At 34.3% G+C, this 17,426-nt stretch overlaps 1 pseudogene; it reads left to right on the top strand.

Moving 5' to 3' along the window:
- The window catches only part of LOC118974401 (translocon-associated protein subunit alpha-like), a 188,597-nt pseudogene extending 171,386 nt beyond the window's left edge, over positions 1-17,211 (top strand).
- Positions 17,212-17,426: the final 215 nt, after the last annotated feature.

Raw genomic sequence — 17,426 nt, 5'->3', positions numbered from 1 at the left:
CATTATGAAAAGATCCCCTCCCAAAACAGAAAGTGTATAGGGCCAAATCCTCAGAATGTGAAAGGCTGTTTATCTTTTAGGGCACTGCTGATTGTATAATATTCCTTTGAGCTAAGGGAAAAGAATGGCTGGCTTTTAGAAAAGAAACGATAGTTGTTGTAGATAAAATATTCTCACTATTAAAAGTATGTTATTTGTGCAAAATATAATCTAGTTAACAGGGTGTTTTGTTTTTTTCAAGTTGGTTTTAAAATAACAGTGGGGTTTGAATATATCACAAATATAGCCCTATCATATTTCAGTACAAAATAAGAATAAGATAAATATGGACTTTAAAAAAAATACTGAATATAGATTATATGGAGATACTTTTATGGCTAAAAATTCAATTAATATTTTTATGATTAAATCTAGTCTAGGTACCTTTAACTGAAAAAGTACAAATGAACATTTGATACAATGGCCTTTTAAATATCTTTCAAATGAACAAGTAACAAAGTTAGTTCTAGGGTTTGGTAGGCTGTGCCATCACTAAATGTCCCTGGTTGGCCTTAGGAAACAGACAGTCTATTGGGACTCTCATAGTTCTTTATGTAGGTTGAGTTAAAACAAACAAGCAAGCAAAATATAACCAAAGACACTGAAATTAAGAACAGACAGTAAGCAGATGGGAGAGGGGAGGGGATAGTGGGGGGAAAGGGGAAGGGTTTGCAGGAACAACTGTAAAGGACATATGGACAAAAACAAGGGGGGTGGAAACAGGGGAGGGAGGGAGGGATGGCTGGGGTGGTCGGGAAGGGTGGGGGGAAAGGCAGAAAACTATATTTGAACAATAAAAGTCAAAAATGTTTCATTAAAAAAATCTTGTTTATCCACCATTGATAGCTAACACCACACTAAGGTGAGAAAACCATTTTCACATTAACACTCCTGCTCAATATTGAGGTCATTGGGCGGAGCAATAGTTATGTACACTATCTTTCAAAACAATTACATAATACAGGACTCACCCATACCTTTATTCTTATTTGTCTTAAGCCTCATTAAAAATGTTCTATGATTATTCTGAGTGAACTAGACCTTTCTTGCTAACATCTGCAGGTTCATGATTAAGTTTACACCCCTCCCCTGTGACTCAGTATCCAGAGACATTGCCTCATAGGTGGCTGGTGAACATCAATACAGCTGGCCTAACAGATATTCTGTGACTAATGCCACCATTGGCCAATAGTCCTTGTGATTTTAGCAAAAATGGTGTGCTTCTGAGGAACGAGACTAGCTTAAAACCACAACAATCTTCCTGATGAAGCATGTGGGTTCTGAGGATGTGATGCGGCAAGGCTGAAGACTTTTCTGCAAAGTGACACTGATAAGGCCATAGAAAGAATGGAACTACTGTCTCCACTTGCTAGCCTCAAAAAAGCATGGATAAAATACAGTCTCTGCCTAAAGAGAATCTGTCCTGGACCATAAGCTTTCTGATACAAAGAAAGTAATGCTAGGAGTTAAGTTATAATTTAAACAGAAAAGGATTATCTTGGTTATCTTACCTATATTTCTGTAGAATAGACCTTAACTCATTACACTGTTTGTTAATTATTACTCTTGTGATTGCCAATTGGTGACCAACTTAAAAAAAGTTATTTGGCAGATTGCTTTAAACTTAAATGTAAGACTATTTTCAGTTTTCAAAGTTCTTCTTAGCTATTGGTATTAAGCTTACATAACACATTTCCCTGGAAGCAGATATAACCCAGCTGTTAAGGATGAGATAGGAAAAACAGACTAAACATGAATTGCAAGTGAGGATTTTTCCTGAAGAGAAAGCCTCTCTGTGTATTAGGTTGCAATGTGCTAATCCAGGGAATAACAGTGTATGCTTTGCTATCACTTACTATTGCACAATAGCTAAAACCTTTCAAGATGTGAAATATTTCCTGTGTAACAGTAGATTATTGTCTAGACTACTACCAAAGGTATATAAGCAAGAACAGAAACACACCTTTAAAGTCAAGGAGCAAGTATTAGAGAAATAGTTTTGATCTAAAGGCAAACAAAAGATTTTCTAAAATATATAACCTATAGGTATATGAATAATTTTATCATTAGAATGTACGAAAATAGTTTAAATGTGAGCAGAGAATTTTTAAAAAGGAACTCACCAGCTCAACCGAGTAAGAAGATAGACTAAAATGGGAGTAATCATAGGCACTAATCTATTAAGAGCTAAAATGGTTCCTGTGGGTCTGTTATTGCCTTCACAACAAATATATCTACTGTGCATGAGTATTAACCTCTGCAAAATATCATGAGGATATGTAGCACATGGACTTGTAAACATTAGTGGCAGCTGCACTGTTATATAAGTGTACAATGAAATGACTCCAAAGTAGCTATAATGTCCTATCATGGCAGGCTTGGTGAATGCCAATACATTTACATGATCAAAGAGACAAATGAATTGGCTTTAAATGTACCATTAGTTGTGAGCATCATGATTCATCATAATTGACACTGTCTCTCAATGTCATGCAAAGTAAAGTACATCAAAGCTATGAAGAAAGCTATGGCTTCAAGGTTTCCACACAGACCTGATCATTGGGTGGAAATACATAGTACCATTTTAGAGAACTCCAAACATTTTTTTACATCTTCGCTCAAAGAAAACTTTAGGGGAAAATGTACCATTTTACCAGCATTAAAATTCCATAATATCTATTTTAAACAATCAGTTACAAGGCTTACTTAAATAGAAAACATCACTACAGCACAACAAGGAAGTTGAATTATTATTTAGTTTAAGTTCTGGAATGTAATTTACTTGCAGTAACACCAATAAATAGCCAAGTGATTTAAACATCACCCAGGCATACTTTTCAATGAAGTAATTCCACTTATAACAACACATGATTCTTATCATGGATCAAGACCATCTGAGTTATTGGTAGTGAAGAATAATTAGAACCCTATTATATCCAACAGGGAAATAGATCAACATTTCCAATGACTTGAAAATATATTTTTAAATAGAAAATGGATAAGAACAAGATATAAAATTGTATTAATAATTTTGTAGAGAAATATATATATATAAAGTTTAGAAGAAAATAAGCAAAAATGCTAACAATTGCCTCTTTTTAAGTATTTGGAATTTTCTCTATTAATTTTTCAATATTTTCTAAATTTTTAGTAAGTATTACTTACATAATTGGAAATATATAATTTATTGTAAACATTTTCTAGATAAAAAAAAGAACTCATCCAGTAAAGTAGCAATAAAAAACCTTTTCAAGGAGACTAGGATCTATTTCCTATCAATCTTCAGATCAATTGCATTGATTTTCTCTCTTTTAAAGCAGGGTTTTATTAAGTAGTTCTCTCAGAGCTTCCAATTTCTATGTAGTGATGATGAGAACTGAGGAGAGATTTTCAATATGGAATTACCACTAAAATATGTTTTAGAATGCAGGAATCTTCTCCTTTATTAAATCATTCTAATAAATATTCATCCAATTCCTTGTTACTCCAAGTGGTTCTGTCAGCTAGATAAACATATAAACATTACATGAGTCACATTTCTTGAACTTAAATTTGCCTTAGGTCAACTAAGACCAAGAAGAGGCTCTTTTTTTTCCTTTTTAATTTTTTTGACTTTTACATCACTCATTTGGGCAAGTAGATGGACATATGTACAGATTTATCTTATGAACATTAGTACCCCTCAAATGCTGCCAGTCCTAAGTAGCCTTTATAAATCTGGATACTATTTGTGACTTCTTCTATGTACCTTCACAAATAGCAAACCCACTGCAGACCCACAGATTTACTACCTACATAGGCCTTTAATTCATATACTGCTCTCAATTATTTCTCTTGCCGTTCTACTAAAGCTTTATCAGCCATTACCTAGTCTCCTAAAAGTTTTGCCAATATACAGAGGGAACATACACTTGTGTTTGCCAATACACACTCACAATGCACATAGAATTTCCCTTCCAGAACCCTAACATAGTCATGTCACCTTTCCTTCATTTAACCCAAAGGTTTTGGCACAACATTGAAATCCCTTCATGATCTTTCCCTTGCTTTCCTCTCTAATCTCATCTTTCTTCCTACCCCTCCATCCCATCACCTGTTCACATTGTTTCAGCTGCTGTTAAGGTTCTACCATGCTTCTTCTTAATTCCTGGTTTGGGTACATGCTTTTCCTTCTTCATGCATTATCTTCTCCTCCTTGGACAGCACCTAAATGCAGTTCTTCAACGGGATAAGCCCTGGGTAATTCTCACTATCACTAAGGTCTTGCCTTCTCGGTTTTGTTGCCCTATTCTTCTTTCCATTTCATCCTTCACTACCTTGAACATGAGGTTTATCCCACAATGTTGCAATTTTAGACTAATTATTTGTTTTCTTCATTGAATGGCATGCTCTTTGAGGGCAAAGGTATTTGTTACATTCAATATTATATATGACTACATACAGAGCAGGTACTTAACATTTTAATGTGCAAATAAATGAAAGAAGTATTTGGATTGTAATTGAATAGGTTAAACATTAAAAGTAATCCTTGGTGTTAAGACTGTTCTCACAATTAGACATTCTACATGTGAATCCTCATAATGCTGATGATGAAGATGGTGGCTAAGATTTCATGATGTTTACAGTGAATCATTCTTTTCTAAATACTCAACATTTATTACTTTAATCCTTTTTACAACCTCATAAGAAGGTGTTACTATGGTCATTTTATATATGAGGACAGAGGCACTGAAATGTTAATTTTCCTTAAGGTCACACAGCTACTAAGGGGTTATAATAGGGTTCCATGGTTATAGTAATGTATAAACATAACATTTTGAAAGACTTTTTATAGAAGAAAAATATATAAATATAAATGTAAATATTTATGTATACTTACTTGTTATATAAATATATGTGTGTAATATATATTTGTTATACATGTATATGTCAATAAATAGATGTTTGTTATAAATATAATTTATATTATACATATGTGCATAATTATATGTTGGTATATATAAATATATAAAATATATGTATAGACACACAGAGAGAGAAAGAGATCCCATTGCAGTCTCAGGTCAGAAATGAGTTGGGGGGAGAGTGGAGAAACTTTCATACAGTAATTAATGGGACCAGGCTAATAAAAGTTATGTCAAAATTAAACATATATTTTCCAATATGATCTTACAAGATGACATACAAACAATGAAAGAAGGTTATATGTTATAGACCATGATGCTGCATATAACTTTTATTCATATTTTATTATCAAGAATTCCAATACATAGGAAGCCTAACAGCAAAAAATGCTGAGAAATATGCTCAGAGGAAAAAAATTGATATTTTTGTTGAATGGTTTGAAGTCTCTACCACAAGGTCAAAGGCTAGGTTTGAATCTAAGTGGTATGACTCCAGAGCTGACTCTTAAGATTCTATTAAAACTACTGCAGCAGGAAAGCACCATACCTATTTAATTTATACACTATTAGATATATTTATTACATATTATGTAATGTTATATGTTTTGTGCTAAAATGTATAGATTGTATGTGCTGTTCAGTGTTTGAAAACCACTTAAAAGGTGTGTTTATGTGTTTCATAGCAAGGGTTTGTCACGCGTTGTGCTAAATATCTAAAGAGAAGGATTGGTACTGTCATTGCCAAAACTTTATCGGCACCCTGGGTAATTATATGTTTGTGACTGTTTAAATAGTTATATATTTAACAATAAACAAAGAATTTTCTAGTCATCTAAGTTTATTAGTCTAAATCCAAGAAAAAAGTTGGCTAAAATTAATAACGTATTTAACATCAACAAATGATGGTTCAAGGGCTAAATCCATGAGAAAACTTTATTAGTTACCTGAAAGTTAAGCAATGTTGGTTGAATTAAATCTGAGACTTGTTTTTCCTTGGAGCACCACAAATGGCAAAGATTGTCAGAAGAATAGGAAGAATGAGGAACAACTGACAGACGTCTGACATGTAAAGTGGAATACCAAAAAGATTATGTGAAAATGAGAATTTGTTTAATTTTAAGTCAGTTACAAGCCACTTAAAACTTGAAAAAATGTCAATCTAAAATATTTTCCGGAGAAGCTTGCTGTTTGGGATAAGCACATAATTTAAGAAATTAATTTTTCATTGCTCATTTTTATCAGAAACATTGTAGAAATAGGACTCTTTAATCTGCACTAGTTAATATACTAGTGAAAACTTGCTGGTTAAAATAACTATTTTAATTTCAGGCATAACTTTGTGGGTAAGGGTCAGGAATTTGGGAGGTCCTCACTCAGCTCTTATTGCTTGGGCTGCTCACATAACTATAGCCAGCTGTCCGACTAGGAGTGTGCACTCATTGGAAGGCCCATCTGGGTAGGTTCACTCACTGTGGGTTGGCCTTGTACTTGGTATGCTCAGAGGGAATTCTTTCAAAACAACTGTCTTTGGCACAAAAGGCTTCTTGTAAGGAACTTGACTATTTTGTGAAAGATCTTAATATTTTAAGTATTTATTTTTTTCTTGGCAAATGGTGTCCTCTAAAAGCGAATGAAGTAGTTTTTTTTTTTTAATTACTATAATCCAACTTCTCTCACTATGTAATGTTTTACATGGATGTACTTTCCTGGTGTCCAATAAGCCAGTTCTATGGATCTCTACCAGACTTCTTTCAAAATCCTGACAAGCAGACCTTACCCCATGTCATTTAGATTAGAAATCTGGGGATAAGAAACAGGCATCGGTATTCTAAAAAACAAAATTTCTCCACAATATTCCAATGTTAAGATTGGAAATCATTGTCATAATCCATAAACTATATGCAAACTAGAAACATAAGAATAGTTACACACCTTGACCAGTTCCCTCTATTGCTCAAAGGAAAACAAAGAAAAACAAAACAAAACAAAAAACAAAGCCCAGAGCAGGGAAATGGCTTGCCCAAGAATGCAGTGTCGACTATGGCAGCAGCCTAGTCAGAGAAGAAATAGGAACAGAAAAGTACCTGTGTCCTATTCAGAATGACAATGGTATGAAAGAATGGCACAGAGAAGGGAGAGAATAAATGAAGATGTTCCCAAGGTTTTGAACGGCATGATCATTGTGAGATCTCACCTGTAGCCTTGGACCCATACCATTGTGAGATTGCTGGGTGAAGATGAGAAAGCCTTACTTTTGGAAATTAGCATGATGCAGCTCAATGAAAAGAGGAGCTGCCCTCCCTTCTGAGTGGAAATATTAGTGCAGTTCCTAAATTCCCTGGCCTCTGTTCTCTTTCTTTTGTTCCATTTGCTTATACATTTCCTTTTTGCTTTTATTTTCTTTTTATAACATTTTAAATACAAAAGTTTGGGAAATATTATAAAATTTGAAAAAAACAAATTACCAATAAATCCATTTCACCACATAATGCCTGCTACTTATAGTCAATTTTTACATAATAATTATTGGATAAACAAATTTTGAAATCATCTTGAGTAACAAGAGGCATTCACTATAATTTTCCCCTCACTCTTAGCCCAAATAATTCCAGTATGTGATGATTAAATTTATTTTTTATTCACATGATAATTGTTAAATAATTATTTTAAATATTTAATTCATTTGCTATAACTTAATCATTGCCTTTAGGTTTATTTGGCTTTCTGGATGCTAGTATAATTTTCATCATTGTTTAAAATTGTTTTTTTCTAAGATTTTATTTATTTATCTTTAGAGGGGAAGGGAAGGAGAGAGGGAGACAAATATCAGTGTATGGTTGCCTCTCATGGGTCCCCTGCTGGGAACTGGCCTGCAACCCGGGCATGTGCCCTGACTGGGAATCAAACCGCGATTATTTGGTTCACAGGCCCATGCTCAATCCACTGAGCTACACTAGCCAGGACTGTTTAAAATTTTTTATTAAAATATCCTTAGGTGATATCTTCTTCAATTGTCTTGTTTTTGATGTTTGTTGAGATGTATCAGCCTATAACTGGATTTTTTTTGCCATCCTAATAATGTTTTTCTTGAAAAAGTAATTTATTTGATTATTGCTCCTGATTTTTGTTCTTGTTTGGGCTTTTGTATTGTGTCTCATCTATCTGTATTATTCTTTTTAATTTTTTAGTTTAGTTTTTGTCTGAGTCTTGGTTGAAATACTTAGATTTTACTTCTATAAATCAGTGTCCTAATGTGCCTTATTTCTTGTTTTTGAAACCTGTCTAGTTTCAATTAAACAATCATCTTTTTTCTCATACACTGTTTTCTGATTTCAAATTGTTCCTGTTTCATATTTCCTTTCTCCACATAAATAGGTAACATATTCTAACAAATCTTAATGAGATCATAAATCAAAAAACTTCTAATAGTGCAATATTGCTATTTTTATTCTGCTCTGTGGTTTTTATATAGTTTTGTTTTGCTTTTACACTACATCTACTTCATTGAATCAATTCCTCTAAGTATTCAGGAATGTCTCCTTGTTTTGACATAATGCATCTTTTTATAGAACTGGTAGTATTTTTTCTCCTATACTCAGAAAGTTTCTGTTTGTTCTGGCTGCTAGAGAAGGAAGAAACCCTGCCATATTGGGTTTCTAAAATGTTCATTGAGACCACATCCTGTTTCTTTCCCTCACACAGATTGTGAAGGGATTTCTCTCAGCATTTTCTCCAGTCAGATCCTGGCCACATTGCTCCTTCGGGGAAACTGGTGGTGGGAGACGTCAGAAATCTGACCCCGATTCCCTCTTGTGTAACGATGGTGAGAAAGATGGGGCAGATGAGTATTGCTAAATAACATTGGTTGAGCGCTTATCATGGACTAGGCACCAGGCTGAGCACTTGCCCTGTTATTCAAACCATAACCGCTTTCTGTTTTGTCCATGAGAAAACCAATATATAAGGATTTTTAATACATTTTCCTAAGACTACGTGACCATTGAGTCAAGATCCTGGGCTGAACCAATGTTCTTAACTCAATTCACCCTTTTCTCCTATTTATTATTTAATTCAAATCTTTTGAAGTTGAGGGCGTTAGGCTATCATCCTTCCTCTTTTTGTAACCAATAAAATATTGCCTCCATTTTACTATCTGCTAGTCATTTCCATGGATCTTTCAGAAGAGGAAAGATAAAGGGCCAGGTTTACAAAAAAGCAACTTTCCCAGAATGTGCAAAAGAATGGCAAATTACCAGCTAACCTGACTTCTAAATCTCAGATCTCTGCCCTTTTTAAACAATATAGAAACTTGAATTCCAGACATTCGCAAAGGCATAACTTCCAAATTGTGTGGTAATTCCCTTCAAAATCTTGATAGGAAAACATTTAAGAAATCCAACTTAAAGACTGACTTGTAATATCTTTATGTCAATGGCTTCAGAAACTTAGCTATGAAGCATTATTCCATGGGATTCATGGTCAGCAGGGGACACTAGTACCATTTTCAAAGAATTTGGGGCATTTGCCTATTTAAGTCCATGTAATCAGAATGGTTTCAATCCACCTCAGGACAGTTAGATTATTGTAAAATTTACAAAGCAGCTAATTATAAAATATTTGTTACTCGGCACACTGATATAAAGTGACTTTATCAAAGTTCCTGGAAGAATTAATAAAAATTGTTAGCAAAGTGGGACATAACACAAAATAGATGAGAAGCTGGAAATGAAACGTTATAGAAGGTAGTAGGCAACTTGAAAGAACCTTATTTGAAAAGAGACTTGAGTCAGAATACTTGTTTAATATGACCATCAACACCTACCTGAATGCTTGGCCCACAGGAAATGCTTAGTAAACACTTCCCCATGAAGTGATGAAGTAGCACTATAATCAGTGTCCAGAGAAAGATAATTAAAACAGAAAGTTGCATTGATTATTCAATTACCAGTTGGGAAAGATGCAAGTAGAGTGTCACCAAAATCATATGTTGGCATTTAAACTCCCCATGACATATAGTGTTGCTGCTTAAGTAAAACTTAAGTATCCTTTTCACATATATTAAAATAATGCCCTTCAGAAAATTAGATTTGAAAGTGCTTTGGAAACAGTCTACGGAAATACCACCCTGAATGCACCCGATCTTATCTGAAAGTGCTTTGGAAAAAAAAGTGGTAAATAAGTATAATGGATTATTATTACTCATAGATATATCCAAATTTGGGTATTTGAGTGTGAATAATTTTAGGTGTTTATTTTAATCTCTGAAGTTTAACTTTTTTAAATTTAGCATTGTAATTGCAACATTTTACTAATATAGTATTTCCACCCTTTTGTCCTACAAAAGCATGCATATTGCATACAAATCACATTTTGAGCAGTCCACATATTGGAAACACTAATTATTCTGGGGCTTTTTAAAAAATATTTTATTTATTTATTTTTAGAGAGAAGGGACGGGAAGGAGATAGAGAGGGAGAGAAACATCAATGTATGGTTGCCTCTCATGTGTCCCCCACTGGGGACCTGGCCTGCAACCCAGGCATGTGCCCTGACTGGGAATCGAACCAGGAACCCTTTGCTTCACAGGCCCGAGCTCAATCCACTGAGCTACACCAGCCAGGGCTATTCTGGGGCTTTTTGATACCAGTCTAGTGGGGTTATTTTTCGTGAAATAAGAAGTATTTGTTTTAAGAACATATTAGCCATTGTGCAGAGAAGGGGAATTTGCACATGTGGGTGTTTGGGCATAGGTATGCGTGTATTGGTACGACAACATATTTTCAGTTAATTATTTTTAAATGCTTGTGTTTAGCCATAAAATGCCTTGAAATTCTTGTGCTAAATTCAATAATAGCCTCTAAAAAAACTCTCTTTATTTTTGGTCTTTTCTCTAAGATTTTGGTGAAAATAAAATTAGTGAATACTCTTAATTGCAATTCTTTGAACATGTATTTCTTGTTACAAAATAATTTCACAAATATATTAATTTCAAAACTAGAACATTCCTCTGTCTCATGGGATCAAACAAGTATTATAATTGCCGCCCACCCAGTACCACTGCCCCTTACCCAGTGCCATACCAGTAGAATGTCACTAATGCATCGGGTGGGGGTCAATAAATACATGTTTATTTAATTTTACTATTTTTAATAACCTTAATGTTTAATATTAGAGGAAGGGTATTAGAATGTGATGGCATGGTTTCAGTTCTCTGGCTGCCATCTAACAGGATGATCTTAGGGAAGTCATTCAAGTTCTCTAAATCTGAATTTCCTCTTCTCCGATCTGGGGATAACAATAATGCCTACTGCACACTTTCATTGTTAAGGGTCAATTAAACTGTGAAGAAAACCAGAAAGAGTTACCAGTGTTTATAAAGGTCTAACCTTACAAATTACTTTAAGATTTGTTAGAATTTTAACAAGTTATCTTATATCTGGTATGACGAAGAGCATGAATGATACTGTGAACTGGATGGCCTCTTGTCCATCTCTGCCTCTTCTATAACCAAAAGTTTATCTCCATTCAGCAATCTTCAGTTATTGAATGTCTTTTATACACCAAGAAAAGTGGAGATGAAAGTAAGCAGTGTTTTCTTCTCAGTACATATAATCTAGTAAAATGGGAATGTGTAAAAAGTTAATGTAAATAAATGCTAAAATATTTTGTGTGCAATATGTTAGACATTTTGGGCATGGTAGGATGGCATTTGACTTATGATTAGAGAATTTCCTTAAAAATGAAAACAGTTGAATCACCAAAAATTAGATATATGTAGTAAAGACTAGTAGGAAGAGTTTTCTGGGAAGCAGGTATGGTAAGAACACAGGCATAGAAGTTCAGCCAAGAATACAGTGGAAATGAAGCTACAAGCAGTTCTTTATTATGTGAAAAGAGAGAAGAAACAGAGACTAGTCAAAAATAAGGCTGGAAAGCAAGAGGGGTACTAAGTCATGAGGGCCCTTTTGAGCTTACATTATGTCCTGTGCAAATGAAAGCATAATCTACTGGGATTAGTGTTGGCTGGATCCCCAAGTTAACTGCTGTGAAATACATAAAAATTGAAGAGCTTGGCCAGAGAAAATAAAGGATGGTACTATCATGACTCAAAGTGTGGTCTCTGTGTTGGTCACGTGGGTTCAAATCCTTACTCCAACACTTTCTGGTTAGGAAATTTGAGAGGCAATTTATTTAACCCCTAGGAGCATTAGTTTAATTATCAGAAAACTATATATAACAGTTAATATTATCTATCTCTGATTTGGCCCCATGAAGAGCAAATAAGCTAATATGTAAAAGCATTCCATAATAATATTCAGTAAATGCTGTCATTATTGACACTGTGTCTAAGCCAGAAAAGATGGGGTTCACTCAGTTAGGAGATAATCACAGTAGTTCATTTAAGAGATAAAGGCCTAAATTAGTGAAAGGATGGGGGAAATGTTTGGTACTCAGAGTCTAGCAAATAGAAGGGTTTCAATGTGTGTTGAATAATATGTAATAGATATAGTCTTAGGTAGGTAGTAATCCTATAACTATAGTTACAAATAGATAATTAAAGTATTTATTTTTCACTAAAGAAGAGCTACACAATTGTCCCATAACTGAGCAAAATAAAAAACAGTGATCAACTTTGATTTTTGTTTTTTCCAATGAATTGACTCATTGTGTTGGCATTGGAAACTTTGACTCTGCTGTGTTTATTGCACTTAGCCTAAGCTGCAAAGGGTACAGACAATAAAGGTTGAAAACAAATATTTAAACTTCTATACCTGAAACCAGTATAATTTCATTAACCAGCACAACCCCAATAAATTCAATTAAAAAGAATATACTTTATGTGGTGAATTTAAGATACATATAGAATTAATAAGATTACAGAAAACCTTGTGATGATTTGGTCAAAATTTTTCTTCTTAGTTCTGAATAACAAAGTAATTCACAGTAGGAAGCTGCTGTATATAAGGGAAAAATTCCCCAAACACATTAGCAGGGTATTTCCCTCTGTAAATCTATGGTATTTTCAGTTGTGGGGCAAATGATTGAACTTTTTACAGCTACATTTGTATAAGTAATTTCCATAGTCTGGGTTCTCTTTGCTCTCAATTTTTACATACATTAATTTTTGAGCAAATTGGCTATGTTCATTCCTCATATAGTGAAGCACTGCATTCTATTTTTGAAAAAAACATTATACGTATTTGCCATATTAAGCAGTAGTAAGTGATAAACAGTCTGTCCTTTGAGTTACTTTATAATTGGATTAGAGCAATGTTCCTCAAAGTGACATAAACTTTGTCGCTATGATTTTTTTCTTTTTAATTTTTTTTATTTTAATTTATTTATCCTTGGAGGGGAAGGGAAGGAGAGAAATATCAATGTATGGTTGCCTCTTACCAGTCCCCTGCTGGGAACTGGCCTACAACCCAGACATGTGCCCTGACTGGGACTCCATGTCACTATGTTTAATAAACTTTGTCTTTGTCTCTATCATGTGTTGACAATATTAGCTACTCAGCTAAGATTTGGCAAATGAATGACTGGGAAGTAAAAGGGAGAGTGATGAACAATTTAAAAAAGGGGGAGAGTGATATTATAGAGGCAGAGGTACAAGAGATAAGAAAGAGTTCTAAACAGGGAGGTTATAAAAAGTTTTACTAAAGAAATGGCATATTAACTGAGCTTTGATTGATGAGGAACTCAGCAGGGGAACTATATGGAGAGAGAACATGCCAGAGTAGCACAAGCAAAAACATCCAGGTGCTATTAAACGTGTCATAACATTCAGATATCAGTAGTACAATAGATAGATGGAAGAAAGATATGGAAGAGGAACCTGTGAGGTAGACAGAGACCAACTCGTGCTTGGTCTTTAAAAAAAAGCTGAAAGGCCAGGGCATTTTCCTGTTGGGAAAGAAAAGCCATATTTTGAACAGTAGCAACAGCTCACATATTCTGTACTTTAAGATGACTTCCCTCAGAATAATATACTGATCCTGCATAGAAACTAGGAGCAAAGTGCACAGTTTTGCAATGGAAATTTCTCTATTATACAACAAACAAATGCACACACACACACACACACACACACACACCACACGCCTACATTACTAAATAAAATGGTTCCCAGGTAAATCAAATGAATAGCATAGAATAGAACTTATATGTGAAAACCTAAACCGACATTGATTAATTTGACAAACTCTCTCTGTAACATGAAGGCAATGCTTAACCTTTCAACTTTTGTTTCTCTTTTTACCACGGCACAAAGGCTGTGGGTGATGTTGTTGCAAGAAGGATACTCCTATGGGTGTGTATGCGCAGTCTTGAATGACTTTGTATAATAATGTCATCACTATCATTTCTATTCCATAACCTATATTAGACATCAAGCAAATTAAAGGTGATTAGTATAGCAATAGCCTTGTATTTTCTCCCCATTTTAGTTTTAGTTTTTTTAATGTAAACAAATTCTTATATTAGTACCAGTAGTAAAACAAAATCTCTGCATTTCATAGCTGATTGGGAAACACCATTCAGTGTCCTTTGCCTGAGAAGCATTACTCTAAACCACTAGAATGGAAAAATATATATATTTTTAGGGGAATCCCAACTTCCCTTTTTATTTGATTACTGGAAAAAATCCCATGTTCTAAAAGCACTAGACTACATTTAAGAGTGATCCCTCTTAAAGTGGGTATCCCAGGGCACAGTAATAGGTTTCATTTTCAGGTTCCTTGTATAAACTCATGGATTTTTCTTCCTTCAAGTACAGTCGTGTTGAACTGATGTTTTTTGGTCTAAGTTGGTAGATATCAAAATTATCACAATAAAAATACCTAGAATAAGCATGATATTACCAATTATTTTGCATCAACATTTTTCTGGTTTTCTGAAAATAGGAAGAGTGATTTTTCCCCCCAAGGGAGGAGAAGACAAAAAAAAAGTATGTTGGAGCCAAAAGCCTTATTTGCTGTGAAAATTGCAAATGTTTGCCTGGAGCAAATATGTGAAAATTTGCAATTTGTTGTAGGTGTGGAATTTTGCTATTTTTCACAGTGGAAGAACTGTTCTGTGTAGTTTGTTTTTTTCCCCCTAGATGTGTGATTCTTGGAGAAATTCTGAGATCAATGTATTTTAATGCCAAAGATGGCAAGGTGAACAATTACTCTCAATAATAACTAAAAATCCTGCTATGTAACTCAATGAAATGCTTTTTTTTTCAAAGTAAAATTGTAGCACTTGTTATAAAAAAGAATAGTCCTGATTGTGTATTAAATTTTCACCTACCACAAAAATTCTATATTGTACTATAATACTTTTATTCAAGAGTATATTGTTATCCAAAATTAAAGAGAGGTAGAGCAGGTGGATTAAAATTATTTAGCCCTGGATAATGTCATTCAGCAGATTGAGCATGGGGTGAGAACTGAAGGGTTGACAGTTCAATTCTCAATCAGGGTACATGCCTGTGTTGTGGGCAAGATACTCAGTAGGGGATGTGCAAGAGGCAACCACACATTAATATTTTTCTCCCTCTCCCCATCGCCTTAAAAATAAATAAATAAAATGTTTTTTAAAATGTCAGAAAATAATTTTTAAAAATATTTAAGCTTTGGTGGCATAAATCATACGCCTAAAATTCTGATGTCAATCTCGCATATATGGAGTAAGATTCATATATCACGTCAAATTGAATTAATTTATTAAACAAATATTTAACAATTCCAAAATTACACAATAGTGAAAACTTCTACCTGTGTATAATATACATTTCACTTAAAATTGAAGGCATATATTTCCGGAAAAAGAAAATAAAGGAATACTATATTTCCTTCTAATCCTTGTTATACTATAACTTCTATTTTTCTTCTGATTTTTTTCTGAGATAAACCGTGAAATACTGCATTTGGATTTTCTCTTGCAGCCACTCCCTAGGTGATGCCTGTCCACATTAGTTTCATGCCTCTCCTCTTTCACACGTTAAATTTTCTGTCCCATTTCTCTTGCCATCAGGTTCACCTTCCTTTTAAATTCTAAAGTTATAATTTGCTTCTTTCATTAAGTAACTTATATTTTAAAAGATTTTCCAGGACTCTCTTTTTCTTCTTAGGTAACATGTGCATTTTAGAGTTCTTCCAAAAGAAATGTAGGACACGGTGAAGAAGGACATTTGATAACAGAAAAAATTTAGAAGAGGGAAAAAACACTTGGAAAATTTAATTATAAGGCCCAGAGATAGAGGGCCCAGAAAACCAAGGGTCAGTAACAGCAACTCAAGATCTTACAGAACATAAAGAAAGAGTGGAAGATTAAATAACTGAAGGCAAATATGATGAAACAGAGGTGGAGGAAGCTGAGCTCACAGATCTGGCAGAAGATAAAGAGGAAGAAGATGTATCTGGTGAGATGTATCTTCACCAAGTGTAGATAAAACAATTGTTTTTTGTGAATGGAGATTTTCCAGCAAATTACACTATGAAATTCTTGGTGGGCTTTACAAACAAGGGTACAGAAGATTTTGTTGTTGAATTTCTAGATGCTTCATTTTGTTATTCTTAGGACTACCAATTTAATATCCAGAATTTCACAACTGTTCCTCTGAACACTGGAATGCCACCTCAGACACAGGCAACTTTTGAGTATACCTTCATTCCTGCAGAGCCCATGGGTGGACAACACTTTGGTCTAGTCATTGATGTGATTCCAACAGCAATGTATTTCAAGATGCTATCTCCAGTCAAGCAGTTATGATTATTGAAACAAAGAATGGGCTCTGATTAGTGTGGCTTGGTTGGTTGGGCATCGTTCTGCAAAGTGAAAGATTGCCAGTTTGATTCCCAATCAAGGCATGTGGCTGGGCTGGAGGTTCAGTCTTTGGTCTGGGTATGTGCTACCAACCAATATTTCTCTCACACCATGTTTCTCTCCCTCTCTTTCTCCTTACATTCCCTTCTCTCTAAAAATAATTAAAAGTATAAATAAAATCCTAAAACAAAAAGGAGAGAATGAGTTAGATCTAGAAAATACCTTCATGTATATGTTCTTTGCATGTCTTCAGGACTTGGTTGCGGTTGGCCTTCATCAACTCTTAGTATCTAGAAAGTTCTGGAGACTCATACAGAAAGTAGAGATGAATATATCAAGTCAGAATGGTGTTGACATGAGTTGAACACCTCATGAAAACTTGAATCAAATCAATAAAGCCTCAGCAAGAATATAGCTGAGGAAACAGGCACAGAAGAGATCAGTGGGATCTGATGAGTAAATCTTCTTTTGTGCAACAATTCAGTCTTAACCTGCCCTGTTTTTTGTCCTGATGGGAATTAGTGCAGAGAGGAGCCGTATCACCATAGAAGAGACTGAGCAATCAGTCTGTAGTGACAATATTGTTGAAAGTACACTGCATTCATTTTCTAAAGTAACAAATTTGTTTTTTTTTAACCATTAAAATATATTTGTGTGCATGTGTAAATAAAAGAA

Source organism: Sturnira hondurensis, unplaced genomic scaffold, assembly GCF_014824575.4.
Source record: "Sturnira hondurensis isolate 20B ecotype Veracruz unplaced genomic scaffold, ASM1482457v3 Scaffold0019428, whole genome shotgun sequence".
Lineage (NCBI taxonomy): Eukaryota > Metazoa > Chordata > Mammalia > Chiroptera > Phyllostomidae > Sturnira > Sturnira hondurensis.
Note: the sequence above shows the minus strand (reverse complement) of the source record. Positions and strands in the feature narration are given on the sequence as shown.